This window comes from Andrographis paniculata, unplaced genomic scaffold (genome assembly GCF_009805555.1).
Source record: "Andrographis paniculata isolate CXL003 unplaced genomic scaffold, ASM980555v1 Contig80END, whole genome shotgun sequence".
NCBI lineage: Eukaryota > Viridiplantae > Streptophyta > Magnoliopsida > Lamiales > Acanthaceae > Andrographis > Andrographis paniculata.
The window spans coordinates 1,089,664-1,104,908 of NW_026137618.1; the positions used below are offsets into that span (position 1 = coordinate 1,089,664).

At 34.0% G+C, this 15,245-nt stretch overlaps 1 long non-coding RNA gene across 2 annotated transcripts; it reads left to right on the forward strand.

Annotated features, from left to right (window-relative positions):
- Window positions 1-7,450: 7,450 nt before the first annotated feature.
- Window positions 7,451-11,856, forward strand: LOC127241065 (uncharacterized). 2 transcript variants are annotated; one of them, XR_007836445.1, is made up of 6 exons: window positions 7,451-7,566; window positions 7,871-8,039; window positions 9,975-10,136; window positions 10,237-10,402; window positions 10,657-10,743; window positions 11,278-11,856. It is a non-coding gene; the product is annotated as an uncharacterized LOC127241065 (long non-coding RNA). The 2 variants fall into 2 exon arrangements; XR_007836444.1 differs by lacking the exon at window positions 10,657-10,743.
- Window positions 11,857-15,245: the final 3,389 nt, after the last annotated feature.

The window sequence follows — 15,245 nt, forward strand, 5'->3', positions numbered from 1 at the left end:
TTGATATTGTTATGCATTCAGTTTTAAGGGATAAGTTTTTTTGACATACTCTAGATTATTTCGGTACGCTAGAAACACAACAAAAATCTAAAATCATTTCTCTCATTCTCTATCAGATTCTTTTGTTCTATGTTGGTCATAATTTAATTTCAAACTATAAAAATAGTTTTTTGCTGTCTCTTAAATCCATAATTTAGTCGTCGAGAATTCGAAGATTTCATATTTTACATCTATTATCTGGAGGTTGATTGGAAACTCAAGATGACAATTCATTTTCAAGATATTTTTATATATGTTCTCCTTTTCTCTTTTGATGTTGTTCTTCATATACTTTTTATTCAATTAGATCTAGTTTTTTTGCATACATTTAAGCTTCTCTTGATACACCCCAAGTTTGAATAAAACTGTAAATATTTTTCCAAAATTAAAAAATAAAATAAAATTTGGTGAAGATGGGAAATCCTTTATGATAAATGAGATCGTAAAATAAAGTAAAGATTACATGAATTGTTGTTCTCATTATCTATAAATATAACATTTTTTAAATTTATTCCATGTATGCAATTTTCTTAGAAGCAATTTTGAAAACTGAAGAAGACAAGGATTCATGGTCCTTTGTCAAATTTTTACAAAACTGTAAGTGTGTTTGTTGGTGGGTTTTAGTTTTGGGGTTTTGGATTTTTCAATAGTAAAAAGTTGAATTTGAATAGTTGTTTTATGTGATTTAAATAGAGATTGATGTGATGTTTTGTAAATAATATAAAAGAAGAAAAGAAATTATTTGATGTGATATTTTTTTAGGGGAAAAAAATTTTTCAGTAAAAATTATGTGGTAAAACCCACAAAAGAACACAATAAATATTTATTTTGTTTGGTATATTTTGAGTGTGTTTGTTTTGTGTTCTGAGCATAATGTATTTTTGTATGTTAGATATGAAAGTATGTCGGTAATATAAAATAGTACTCCCTCCGTCCCAATACAATAGTTTTGTTTACAATTTTTGTCTGTCCCAAAACAATAGTCTCATTTCCATAAATAACTATATCACCATCAAACTATCCCTACTTTTTTGTTATTATTACCCAATTGCGACTACTTTTTACACTAATTTACTCACAAGGGCAAAAAAGTCATTTATCCATACTTTTTACCAATTACCAATATAATATCAATATTCTTTAAATCCATGCCCAACACAATAAGACTATACTTTTGGGACGGAGGGAGTATAATATTTTATGTTGAATTATTGATTTTTTTTAATGGATATTATATGTATGGTATAATCTGTGTAAATATATGTAGACAATGTATTTTTATAATATTAATTGGGAAATGTGTTGAAATATTTTGGGTTGAGTGAAAAAACTCTTTAATTTATTTTGCAATTTCTTAAAATAGTGTTGACGATGTAATTGTTTTTGACGATTGGTACATTTTTCATATACAGCTTTGTTTCTTCAAAGTTGGAAAAAAAGAATTCATGAAATAATTAATTATTAGATGGTGATGCCAAGAAGTCATTATTAAGAGAAGAAATTTGTTAAAAAATATAATTAAGGTTATTGCACTAAATAAATAATTTGTTGACGTATTTATTTGTGTTTTGAGGTGTATTTTTTTCTATTTTGAAAATATTAACGTATTTTGAATTTAAAATAAACATTATATTTTAAAATGATGTTTTCCAGAGGAAAACTTCTTTAATATCTAGAAAATTAATCCAAAAAAAAAAGAAACATAATATTGCTCTCTTGGTTTCAATCATTACATATAATAAAGATTGCTTTTTCGTTGCTTTCTCTAGACTTCGCAACCACTTCTAGGATTAAAACCGCATGTTCATCGTCTATAAAACAATGACAAGTTTTCTGCATTCATTTTGGTGATATGTCTAGAAAGATCATCCTTTTGTTTGAATTCTTTGCTCATGCAAGATTTATTCCAAATTGTTGACAACTTTGTCAAGAGTGACCAAATTTGAAGTTTAGAGTTTCGTTTCAATTAATTATGGATTTTGGTAAGTTATAAGGATTACGTTCAAAACATCAAAACTTCTTTAATTGCATTAGTTTCAAGGACAGACGGTAAGAGCATTTCGTTTGATTAGTTTTTTGGTATCAAAATAAATATATATATATAAATCAAAATGGAATGCCCTAAGCAATCCTTTTTTTTTTTTTTTCTTCGATCTCTCTATGATCAAATTTTCATATTTTGCCAAAAAAATAGTTTGAGATCATGAAAATAGAAGGGGGAAGAAGGGTTTTAAGGAAACCTTAATATTGATTCAAGAGGCATAATATAATTTATTATTGAAGGAAACATATTTATTTGTTGTTATTCACTTAGTTTTTTCTATGCTTCAATTAGATCTACTTTCTTGACATGCTTGAGGTTTTGTTTTCGGTATAATCGATATTTAATAAAAAATATAGCAAATATTTATGAATTGTTACTGTCATTTTTATGAACTGGATACTTATAAAAAATATTCCATTTCTGCAATATTGTGAGGCAAGTTTGAAGAAGGCGAGAGAAAGACAACAAACTCCTATCATTTTGTGTTTTGGTTTAGAGAAATTTTTTGGACATGGGGTACAAGGAAATGTTGTGACGGATAAGGGTTAATGATCAAATACCTAACAGAAAATGTAAAGACGACACAGATTTACGTGGTTTATGAACAACGTGTTGGCTACATCCACGGGCAGAAATGAAGAACAAATTTATTCATGACAGCAAGGTTACAGATTTCAGAGCCGAGCTGCTTGGCCACTTGTTAGAATGGGAATACATGTTTATTTATAACATAAGTTTATGTCAATAATATCCAAATCATATCTCTAAATGTAGGATATAATATCTAATATCCAAATCATATATCTAAATATAACATATAATATCTAGTATCCAAATCATATCCCTATATTCAAGGCATATCAACAAATCTCCATTTTGACTTGAATCCCACTTTCAGATGCATTATTACAATGCCAGATGAACATGTGGCAAACTAGCTTCAAGGCATATCAACAAATCTCCACATTGATTTCAATCCCACTTTCAGATGCATTATTATGATGTCAGATGAATAGACTCCTCCATTCTGCCTCATATTTGCCCCTCATCGGGAAACTACTAGCTTGTGACATTTAGCCAATCCAAACAATGTCGAAAATTGCTATGAGAAACCGGTTTGGTTAATATATCAGCAGTTCATTCTTGAATTCGTAGCCTGAACAGGCGTTGCTTCAAAAGAAACTTATTGGTTAGAGATTCCGTTATATACAAACTCTCCAACTTTATTTCTCACATTGGTTCTGGTTGTATATGTCATAATCTTGATCTGTTGGATGTGTTGGTGGTTCCAAATATCTCCAAAAATCTGGTCTCCATTTGTAAACTGACATCAGATTCCAATGTTGAGGTGGTGTTTACTAATAAGTGTTTTACCATTCAGAATCGGTTTACAAAGGAAGTACTAGCTCGGGAAAAATGTGAGAATGACTTTTATGTGCTTGAGAAGTGTGACAATAAATAGGCCCTCCTTACATCTTTGCGCCTTAAAGATTTAGAAGCCAGTTTCAATTTGTGGCACTTACGTCTTGGACATGTTTCTTTTAGCACTATTGCATTGTTAAATAAACTGGGACATTTATCAATCACATCTGCTTTGCCCAATCCAACTGTTTGCTGTCCTTGCCAATTGGCAAAGAGCAAGAAATTACCATTTGCATTGAATGAAAAACGTGCTACTTCTATTCTTGATTTGGTGCACTGTGATTTATGGAGGCCTTCGTTTGTTCCCTCATCTGCTGGTTACCGTTATTATGTTGTTTTTGTAGATTATTCTCTCGCTTTTCCTGGCTCTATCCTCTTCGTGCTAAGTCATAATTTTTTGAGGTTTTGGTTCATTTCTATACTTTTGTTTGTACACAATTTTCTCATGTTGTGAAAGTTTTTCAGTGTGATAGAGGAACTGAATTTGTGAACAAACGTGTAACTGACTTTATGAACCAACATGGCATATTCCACCACCTCTCTTGTCCATATACTCTACAAAAAAATAGGAGAGCTGAACGAAAACATCGTCACATTACTGAGACGGGTCTCTTGATGCTATTTCATGCTTCTGCTTTGGCAACTTTGTGGTTTGAAGCATTCGCCACAGCTGTCTATGTCATCAATCGGCTTCCATCCGCTACACTGGGCAACACATCACCATATGAAATGCTATTTCAATCTGCTCCCAATTATGTTATTTTTAAACCCTTTGGATGTCGGGTATTCCCTTTTTTTCGGCACTATGCAGATAACAAACTATCTCCTCGCAGTCTTCTCTGCATTTTCTTGGGTCATAGCAGCGCTTATAAGGGGTTTCAATGTTTTGATCCTTCTTCCGCACGCATCTATATTACTCGGAATGCACAGTTTGATGAACAGGGTTTTCCCTTCTCTGGAAATGCTTCGGCTGCAGGTCATGATTACCTGTATCCAGTTTCTTGGAATCGACCTCGGTGTCTGTTGCTCATTCTACATCTGATTCAACCCCCCAGAACCTGTGCCACTTCGCCTACTTCCTGATCCGGAGTTGATTCCGGAAACTCCGGGACATGCTCCGGCTGATGATCCTGATGTTCCACCATTGCCTGAATCACCACCATCTACGGTACCTACTTCTGAGACGGTTAATGCTCCTATACCGCCTCCTCTACCTCCGGCACCTCCGGCTCCTCGTCGGATGGTCACTCAATCTCAATCAGGTATTTTCAAACCGAAGTACCCTGTTGATCTAGCTTCCACTGCTTTACTTACCTCTCTGGTAGGTGCTTTCGAACCACGAGGCTTCAAGTCGGCCTCTAAATATCCTCACTGGATGGCTGCAATGCAGGAAGAGTTTGATGCACTCCTGCAGAATCAGACATGGGATTTAGTACCTCCACCCCCTAACACCAACATTGTTGGCTCAAAATGGGTGTTCCGAACCAAGTACCTGTTCGATGGCTCTATTGAGCGTCCAAAGCTTGACTTGTTGCTCAGGATTTTACAGAAGTTCCCGGCTCGGACTTTCATCACACATTCAGTCCTATTGTGAAGGCCTCTACAGTTTGCACCATTCTAGCACTAGCTATACATCATAATTGGCCTCTGCATCAGCTGGATGTGAAAAATGCCTTCTTAAATGGCTTCTGGACAAACCTGTCTACCTGGCTCAACCGTCGGGCTTCATTGATCCTCGGAGTCCGACTCTTGTGTGCAAGCTCAAAAAGGCATTATATGGTCTTCGGCAGGCCCCTTTGGCTTGGTTTCAGCATTCAGCTCGTATATGTTGAAGTTAGGATTTCATCAGAATCGTTCGGACTCGTCCCTATTCTGCCGTCAGAAAGGGTCGTCACTTCTATACTTTCTACTTTATGTTGATGATATTATCCTCACAGGAAATAATCGGTCCCTTCTTCAGCAATTTATTGCTCGCACTCATATAGAATCTGCTATTAAGGATCTAGGGCGGTTGAACTATTTTCTGGGGTTAAAAGTTTCTTATACTTCTAATGGTCTTTCAATTGGACGGGCTAAATATGCTCATAACATTCTGGATTGTGCTAAAATGTTAGACTGCAAACCTGTTGCCACAGCACTAGCAGCGCGCACATCCTTGCAGAGTACTAGCTCTTCGTTTGGTGACCCTACTCTTTATCGTTCTTTGGTGGGGCGTTGCAGTATCTGACTCTTACTAGGCCTGACCTCTCATTTTCTGTTAAAACAGTCAGTCAATATCTTCATTCTCCTACCGATGAGCACTTTCTAGCCGTGAAGCGTATTTTGCGATACGTCAAAGAAACTCTTCATTATGGCCTTCACTTCACACATCATCCCAAAACTTCTGTTGTGGGTTATTCCGATGCTGACTGGGCCAGATGCCCCGAGACTCGTCGCTCCACTTAAGGTTACTCTATATTCTTTGGAGGAAATCTCGTCTCTTGGAGTGCCAAGAAGCAACCTACCGTTGCACATTCTAGTTGTGAATCTGAATATCGAGCCTTGGCCAATGCTGGGGCAGAGGTTGTGTGGCTGCTTAATTTAGTCAAAGACCTTCATCAGTCGCCCACTCTTCCTGCGACGCTATTCTGAGACAACAGAAGTGCCATTTTCCTCAGTCAGAATCATGTCTCTCACAAACGAGCTAAGCATATTAACATTGATTGTCATTTCATTCGTGAGCTTGTTTCTTTAGGCAAGCTGCTTACTCAGTTTGTGCCCTCTCATCTTCAGCTCGCAGACATTTTCACCAAGGCGCTGCCGCGACCGGCATTTGAGCTTCTGCGATCCAAGCTTTACATTTGCTCACACCCCACGCAACGCTTGATGGGAGGTATTAAAGGAAAGAGTTAAAAATGTATTATTCCTTATTTTCCGCAATCTGTTGTAATTATGTAGTATATTTTCCATACTTTAAATATATTGTAGTCCTTATTTTCCGCAATCTGCTGTAATTATGTTCTATAATTTCAATACTTTACGTTATAATCTTGGCTATATAATAAAGTTTTCTCATCACCACAAATCAGTGATGATCACATACCACTCTTACAATATTTTTCCTTTTCAGCATGCATCGAACCATATCCATGATGGTTCTATTTTTTCGTTCAGCAATGCCATTTTGTTGTGGTGAATATCGGGCTGTCAATTCAGGTTGAATCCCATGGTTCCGGTAGAATTCCCAAAACATTGAGGACATGTATTCCCCTCCACGATCACTTCGCAGGACTTTAATATGAGAATTATTAAATTTTTCAACTTGAGCTTTAAATTCTTTGAAACAAGGAAGTGCGTCAGATTTTTCTTTCACCAAATAAACCCAAACTTTCCTTGTGAAGCCATCAATAAACAACAAGAAATATCGGTTACCTCCAAGCAATGGAACTTTAATCGGCCCGCATAAATCTGTGTGAACCAGTTCCAAAGGCATTTTTTATTTCCAATCAGATTTTGAAGGGAAAGACACTCGATGTTGATTTCCCAATTGGCACTCTTCACAAACGTTTTGTACTAGTACCAAAAAATTAGGCTTTTGTCATGGATTGAGCCATCGTAACAATATGTTTGTAACAAATGGTATTTTTAGTTACGATAAATATTGTGACAAATAATATTCAATTTAGTCAACCTTAATATTTTATTTGATACCGTAATATATTTTTTTAACTATTACAATTTGAATGAAATATCTTCCTAAAAATATTTATAACGCAAACATTCCGTAACAACTAGTAAAATATGATGATATTTTTAAAATAAAATATTAATATCAAATATATGTAATTTTTTATTAAAAAAGAAAAATAAATACATTAAAAAAAATCAAAACACTTTCAAGACCCATCTTTGTATATTTGATTCCACGCTTCGAAATTTTTATTTCCACTCTTTTCCCTCTCAAATACGATTTTGAAGCCCTACATACCCATGGATGAAATCAAAGAATGGCGTCTTTCGCAACCATTCTTAAGCCGCGCCAGTGAGTTTTGCAGCCACAACGAACTGGTTTTGGCGACATGGTATTTTCTTGGTTTCCTTTTTTGAAAACCCTCGATTTTGATTGATTTGTTTTGTGAGTGACCCCAATCGCTTTCGATCTATCTATAACGTGTATAAAGACATCAGAGTTCAGCTTCTAGGTTTCACATAACTAAATTTCTTGGTTTGAGATTGATTAGATGCTTTGATTTGTGAAATTATGAATTATGAATTTTGTGAGGAATTGCTTGAATTCTTGGCAAGGATTAAAGTGGAGATCTTAGCTTTATCTCTTTTCACTCTTTCTCTCTTTCTCTTTTTAATGTTTTTTTTTTTTTTTTTCAGTGTTTAGTTGGTGAAAAAGTGAGGATGCTACAAAGAAGACTTTAGTAGTTTAGAATTATTTGACCACACTTTTAGGATCGATCACAAATGCTTTTACTAGGAGTTGTTTGTTGTGACAGGAAAACAAAATTGAAAGTTGGGGAAGGAGGCTTGAAATTTGCAGAAAAAGGTTAGTCCATAGTTTAGTGTTAAAAAGAAGTTTCAAAGATTATATTTGGCAATTGCATTCTTTCCATTTGCGTGAATTGTGTTATAGTCATGTCAAGGAGAAGGCTCAAGTAATTACGAGCACCAAACTGCTACTTCAATGCTTTCAAACATAATAATGATTTATTCTTTGGGTATCACGAGATGGCTGCCTTTAATCTTTTTCCTTAGCTTATGTGATATTGCATGAATGTTTTGATTGCATTTGCATTGTTGGGGAAAACTAGGAGTGGAGGATGGTGTACCAAATGAAATGTAGGTGACCAAATCATGATTTTCCAAGCTTTAGATCAGCATGTGTTTTTTCTTATCATTGCTGCCCGTGATTCATACTTATTAGTAGAGCATTTGAAATCTAAAGTTATGTTGTTTGTGAATTGTGATAGATATGGAAATTACAAAAAAGACTAACAACATTTTTTTGTAGTTAAAAAGTTTAGATATGAAACAAAAGGAATGCCCTGCTATAGACAGGAAGTAGGGAGAAACTAGAAAGTCAGTGAACATTTTTGTTATGTTCCATTTCAACATCTAGCCATGCAGTTTGATGTTTTTTTTTTCTTGTATATGTTGACATACTTATACATTGGAATGATTGTTGTGTTACATGAATACATGCTATATGTTAAATGGATTGAGTTCTTCTTTTGTGAATGCCGCATGAGGTTTTTACAAAACCAAAAATCAATTCATACGGGATAATGAATATTTGCATATCCTTTTGTTGTGTTTATCTTTCGTTATTAGTCACATAATTGTTTCAGGTTCAATATAAACACGGAAGGTGTATGATTTCATTTAATTTGACTTTCTATGCCTAATTGTAATTTATTGTTGTTTTTATCTTCCTCATTCGATTTTTAGTCAGCCACATCACTATGTTATGTTTATCATTTTCGTTAAAAGTAAGAACTATGTTTGTTATGTTAACATTCCTGATTCAAGGGGTGCTCTTGTCAAAAGGAAATTTGCAACTCGTTTTAGTAAGCTTTTTTTTTTTTTTAAGGATTTTTTTCCTAAACTTGTTAGTTATTTTATTTGTTGCTCTTTTATTACGATGGTTAGTTTACATAAGTGAGAATTGTTCACATTGGATTGAGATGCAATAATACCTATAACTAAGTTTTTCTCATTACGTTTTATGATGAGTGCTTGTACAAGCTTGATTCCTTGATACTTTATCAAGTCTCTACTGCAGTACTGCATTTACCTATATTTGTTTGCTTTTCATGTAATAAAAATTAACTCATCGTATCCAATGTCGTATATTTATTCCTTTTTTGGGTATGCTTACTTATTTCCTATCTCTAATGGATATCTTCTTAATTTATATTATTCTAAAACAATCTAGACAATCAAAGGAAGATTTAAAGTGAAAAATGTAAATAATATATGGAATCCTTAATGTTTTATATAAGGTCTAGAATGTGAATTTGATGGTATATATATTTTACCTTTGTTGTTCCCCATGGCTCACACAAGCATGTTCTATAGTTGTGCTTGTATTATTTTTAATCAATATTTGGGATCTAATTGCAAGCAACATGTACTGCTTTTCTGATATAGCTTTATATGGTTTCAATACATTGATATTCAGTAAATTTAAATTATATTAATGTGCTTCCTTGTAATTTTTATTGTAATATCTTTGGTTCAAAAGAATACTTACTTACCATAGCTATCAAAATAATAAAATAATAATACAGTATCCGCCAAGGAGGAAGAAGTGAGTGATTGAGTCATAGTGTACACCATATAGTTCTTACATTTTGTGAATCATAGTGTGAATAGTTTCCTCTTTGGTAGAAAGGGTTGGTGAATTGATATCTAATTTCTCCGGATGGTACACTATATAGTTCTTGCATTTTGTGAATTCTCACTTATTTTTCCGTGACAGAGCATCAAGCAGTTTTTTGTTGCAATAGAAAGAGAGGAATGGAAGTTCGACACTCTTTGTGTACCCTTACAATAGAGCAGGCTGTGATCTTCTGCAATACGAAATGAAAGATAATTTCTTTTGTTAGATCTGCATTCCTATGTTGAATCTGTTAACTAAACGGTAGTCATATGCAATATTTTTTCTTTATGGTACACAATAGTTATGAGTCAAAAGAATAAATTAGGCAAGTATTTTTATGCTCGCCTTTTATTTGTATCAGATTGATTGGCCCTCTTGAAAAATACATGAGAATAGCTTCACCATTTTATCCATGCATGGGATATGCCTCAAAAGGAATTAGATGCATTATGAATGAATTTCGGTCTGGACAAACCTAAGTTCTTATCACAACAGATGTTTGGGCTAGAGGATTGGATGTTCAACAGGTACTCTTCTATACTTTTCACTAATACCTAAATGTTACAAAATTTGTCCAAGATACCATACATAATTTCCCATCTACTTTCTTGTCCGATGATTGGTAAAATGTGGTAGCTGAGATGAGATGCAAAGTATGAAGCCCTTGGAATAAACAATGAACTTTAAATTTTTTGATCTTATCAATCAGTCTTGTCTGTAAATACAACGAATAAATATTAAAATGTAGGAGAAATACTGGTTTATAACTGAACTCTTGTAGGTTTCTCTACTGATTAATTATGATATGCTCAACAATCGAGAGCTTTATATTCTTCTCACAGGATGATCTGACCGGTTTAGTAGAAAGGTAAGTTCTATATGTTTCTTCCATGGTTTAGTAGAAAGGTAAAGTTCTCTAATAATTATGTGAGGATTATTAACATATAATTTGATTTATTAGTCGTCGGTACTATAAACTTGAACTCATCAGCGGGTGTATGCTCATATTTAATGTATAAATGGTAATTAATCTCCATGAGACATGATAATACGACACATACATGGAGTAGTCCCATTTGGGGGTAACCATATGGATTTATTACTTATTGAAATTATTATTTTAATGTTGTACATGATCTGCTGCTTTACTAAGGTTTTATTGGTGGATGAGTTGTTTATAGTTCGAGTTGCAATCACACAGGAAATTAGAAAGTAGTGTTTTTGGTGCCTAATTCATGGGTTGAATACCATATAGTAGATGTCTGAATGTACATAATCATGTTGTATGAGTTGGGAAGTTTACACTTCAAATGTGTTATGGCATGTTCTATATACAGTTTGATTGTGTGTTGATATATACGGTGAAGTACATACTCAACAATTGTACTTGTGAATGTTGTAGGTGACACATTTTTCCTTGTCAAGGTCTTCGTTACATTCGCCTCAGTCCCAGACACACCATTTATTTTTCCAACAATTGTTGGGGCGACTTCCATTCGCGACGTTTTCGGTGAAGATCCTATTGAGTGGAACTACAAGGATGTTCGGATATACTTTCATACCTTTCGTTTATTGAACTCCAAAACTTAAAAGAAATATTATTTAAACTAAACCTCCTTCTGTTGGTAATTGCAGCTCATGCGCCACCCCTGAAGCATATCAACCGATTCCTTAATGTTTTGCCCCCGTTTGCCTTATGGATTGGATGCCATAGATGTGTTTGGATGGTAGGTTGTTACGGCTATGTGAAATACCTATGGAATAGATGCATAGACATTTGGAGTTATCTTTTGTGTGGTGAGAATTGTTGCTATGGATTGATGGATGTCCCCACTAGCTTATTACTAGGTTGGATGTTTAAAATGCTTGTGTTTTGCAGTACATAATGTCGAAGCGAAGATGTTGCTAGGCTTTTTTGATGGGTTACTTTATTTTGTTGTTTGGTGGTGGACATCGACTAGTAAATATTGTTATATTAATATCCTATGTTGTGATTCCCTAATAGTGTTTATTGTTTGCAATTATGGCCAATTGTAATATTTATAGCATAGTTGTATACAAATTTCCTTTGGTGTAAGAAAGATCATAAAGGTTCATTTGTTACGCACAATTTCAACTGTACCACAACTACTCTTTTTCATGAGACGCTATTTTTTTGTAACAAAAGGAAGAAATGACGTAGCAAAATGTTGTTTTGGATGTTTGTTGTTACGACCAGTTATGTGACCATAAGAATGGATAGTTTTGTTAAGGGTTCAATGACATAACAAAAAAATAAAATGACGTAACAAAAAAATGAAATGAAGTAACAAAAATTTGTTTTTGGACGTAACAAATATGAAGTGATAATTTTGTTACGGCCGGTTTCGTGACCATAAGAAAATATATTGTTTATTACGGCTTCAATGACGTAACAAAAAATCGTAACAAAAAGCGTACTCTGACAAGCGGTCATAGTAAATATTTTGGTAACGCAAGGAACTTTTGTAACAAATATCGTGACTAAAAGTCCTGGCACACGCGTGGGAAGCTTGACTTTTTATTACGAGAGAATATTCGTAACAAATATGGTAACAAAAACCTTGCCATAAGGAACGTTGACCGAGAGTAGCAGTTACGAAAATGTGCATGGCAAAAAACATATTTCGTTACGCGAGTACACATTACGGATAAAAGTCGTCACTAAGGCGTAGCAAATACGCAAATTACACAAAAATTGGCTTTTTGTTACGAATTTCTAGCTGTAGCAGAAAACTATTTTTTTGGTAGTGACTCCACCGATTTTGGGCAGCCCTCATACAATCGGGATTTAGTCGACAAGTCCTGTAAGCTCCCAAATTTAGGTGCCCAAACCTATCATGCCACAACTTGAAGATTTTCTCATTAACAGCAAGATTTCCAGCATTATTCAAGATATCAAGCTTCAAAGAAAACAAATTGTTTGCTCCCAAACCAATTTTGCTACGATTTGATTTTTCTTCTCCATAGCGAAAAAAATTGCCAACAAAATGAATATTAATCCCCTTTTCATTAAGTGGCCAATACTTAACCAATTGTTTTGTAATCCAGGAACATAAAATACCTCAGACATTTTCTCACCTCTCCCATTCTTCGCCTTGAATGAGATTTCTCCAACGCCTTCGATCTTGTATGCCTTGGCATCTCCAATTATAACCTACCCATGATTAGCTTTGACAAAAGTGGAAAATAAATTTTTATTTCCAGTCATTTGTTTGCTTGCCCACTGTCTAAATACCAAATATTCCCAATATTTCTATTTAAAGCAATCAACAAGGTTTCTGTATTTTTTACTCATTTCTCATGTACAAAACCATTTTCACGCCTCTTTCCTGGATATTTTTCCCAACAATAAAAAATTTTATGTCCAGGTTTGTGACAATAATAGCACTCTACATAAGGTTTTGTATCTTTATATTTACCACGCCCTCTTCTTCGTTGGGTGAAAAATCGTAATTTCTCATCTTCATGCCGCTCTTTATTTTCTGTAGGTGGTTGGCCACCCTTTCCTCGTCCCCTGATTTGATTTTGTGCTCGTCCGTGTCCACAAAAGAAACCACGGCCTCCCGTAAATTGGGACTTCAAAGTGTGATCTTGAGAAATGGAACGTTGGGAATTCCTTTGAAGTATTCTTACTTCATGGGCCTCCAATCTTCCTTGCAAACTTTCTAACGCCATCGACGAGAGATCTTGCGACTCCTCAATTTCTACCACAACATGGTCGAATTTCCTTGGTAGGCTACGCAAATTTTCTCGACTATCCGTTGGGTTTCAACAACTTCTTCATTTGATGCCATTTGATTCACAAGAGAATCCGCTCTCATAAAATAATCGCTAACTTTTTCGTTATCTTTCATCTCCATTTTTTTAAATTCAGCCCTTAATGATTTCAAGCGAACCTTTTTTACTTGATCTTGCCCAAAGTATGTTGTCTGTAGGATGTTCCATGGTTCTTTTGCACTTCCAGCCTTGGATAGTCTTTCATAGAATGGAATCTCAATCGCTTGATATATTTGAAAAAGAGCTTTTATCTGTTGTTGCATTCTGTTCGTCAGAGCATTTCTTTCGGCAGCAGTGCGTTGGGATTCTTCCTCTGGAGCACCTACACCATCTTCCACAACACTCCAAGTCTTGAAATTCAAAACATAATTTCATCAGACTGCTGCAGTAATCAAATTTTTCACCATTGAATGAGAAACTAGATTGTTGGACATAGCCGAAGCTCTGATACCAATTTGAAGTCAAACAATATAAAATACATGAAGAATAATAAAAATATATGGAAGAATAAAAAATATATATAAGAACCTTTTATTTTTTCACTCTATATACGTTTGGCTTACACATCCATATCATATCATATATATATATATAGGAGCTTAAGGTGGACCCCACTTATTTGTAAAATTCTCTAATCCTGTTATCTCAGAATTTTGAGAGTTTTTGAGTTTTTTGAGTTTTTTATTTTTTTTTACAGTTTTTTACACAGTAGTGAACATAGGAAGTTTATTTTTAAGTGGATTAGTTTTTCACGGAAGTTTTTATAGTGAACTATGAAACTTTATTTCTTTTATTGGAGAAGATTGACATCTGGAGAGAAGAAATTAGGCGAGTTTTATAGGCAAGTTTTACCAAAGTGTTCTCCTTTTATTTATTCAGGCAAGTTTTACGGTCGTGTTTTTATTTTATTTTATTTATTTTTTTTTTTTCAGACAAGGCAAAGGTGTTGTTCTTCAGGCAACAGAAACTTTATTTATTTTATTGGAGAAGATTGCCATCCGGAGAAGAAAATTTCCGGGGTGTTTTTTTTTTTTTTTTCTTCAGACAAGTTTTACAGGATGTTCTCCTTTTATTTCTTCAAGCCAAGTTTTAGAACATGTTCTCCTTTTATTTCTTCAGGCAAGTTTTACAGTGTGTTCTCCTGGGTTTTTTTTTTTTTTTTTCATGCAAATTTTACAGGGTGTTATCCAAATTTTACAAAATTCTTTAGGCAAGTTTTACAGGGTGTACTCATTTTATTTCTTCAAGCAAGTTTTACAAGGTGTTCTTTTTTTTTTTTTTCTTCAGGCAAGGGTGTTGTTCTTCGAAACTTTTACTTCTTCTTCAGGTTGTTATATCTTCATATTATTTGATTCATATTCATTTTTATTAATTAAATTTTTTAGAATTTTTATATAATTTTTGAGTCATTTTTTTTGGTAGAAGACAAAAATTTTCTACTACCAGCGGAAATGCCTTTTTGAATTTAGATGTTGTTTTCTTTTTTTTTTTTAATTCCTGAGACAGAAAATATTTTATCTATATTTAATATTTAATAAATTTTTATGGATGAGTTATCCAATTTTTCTAACA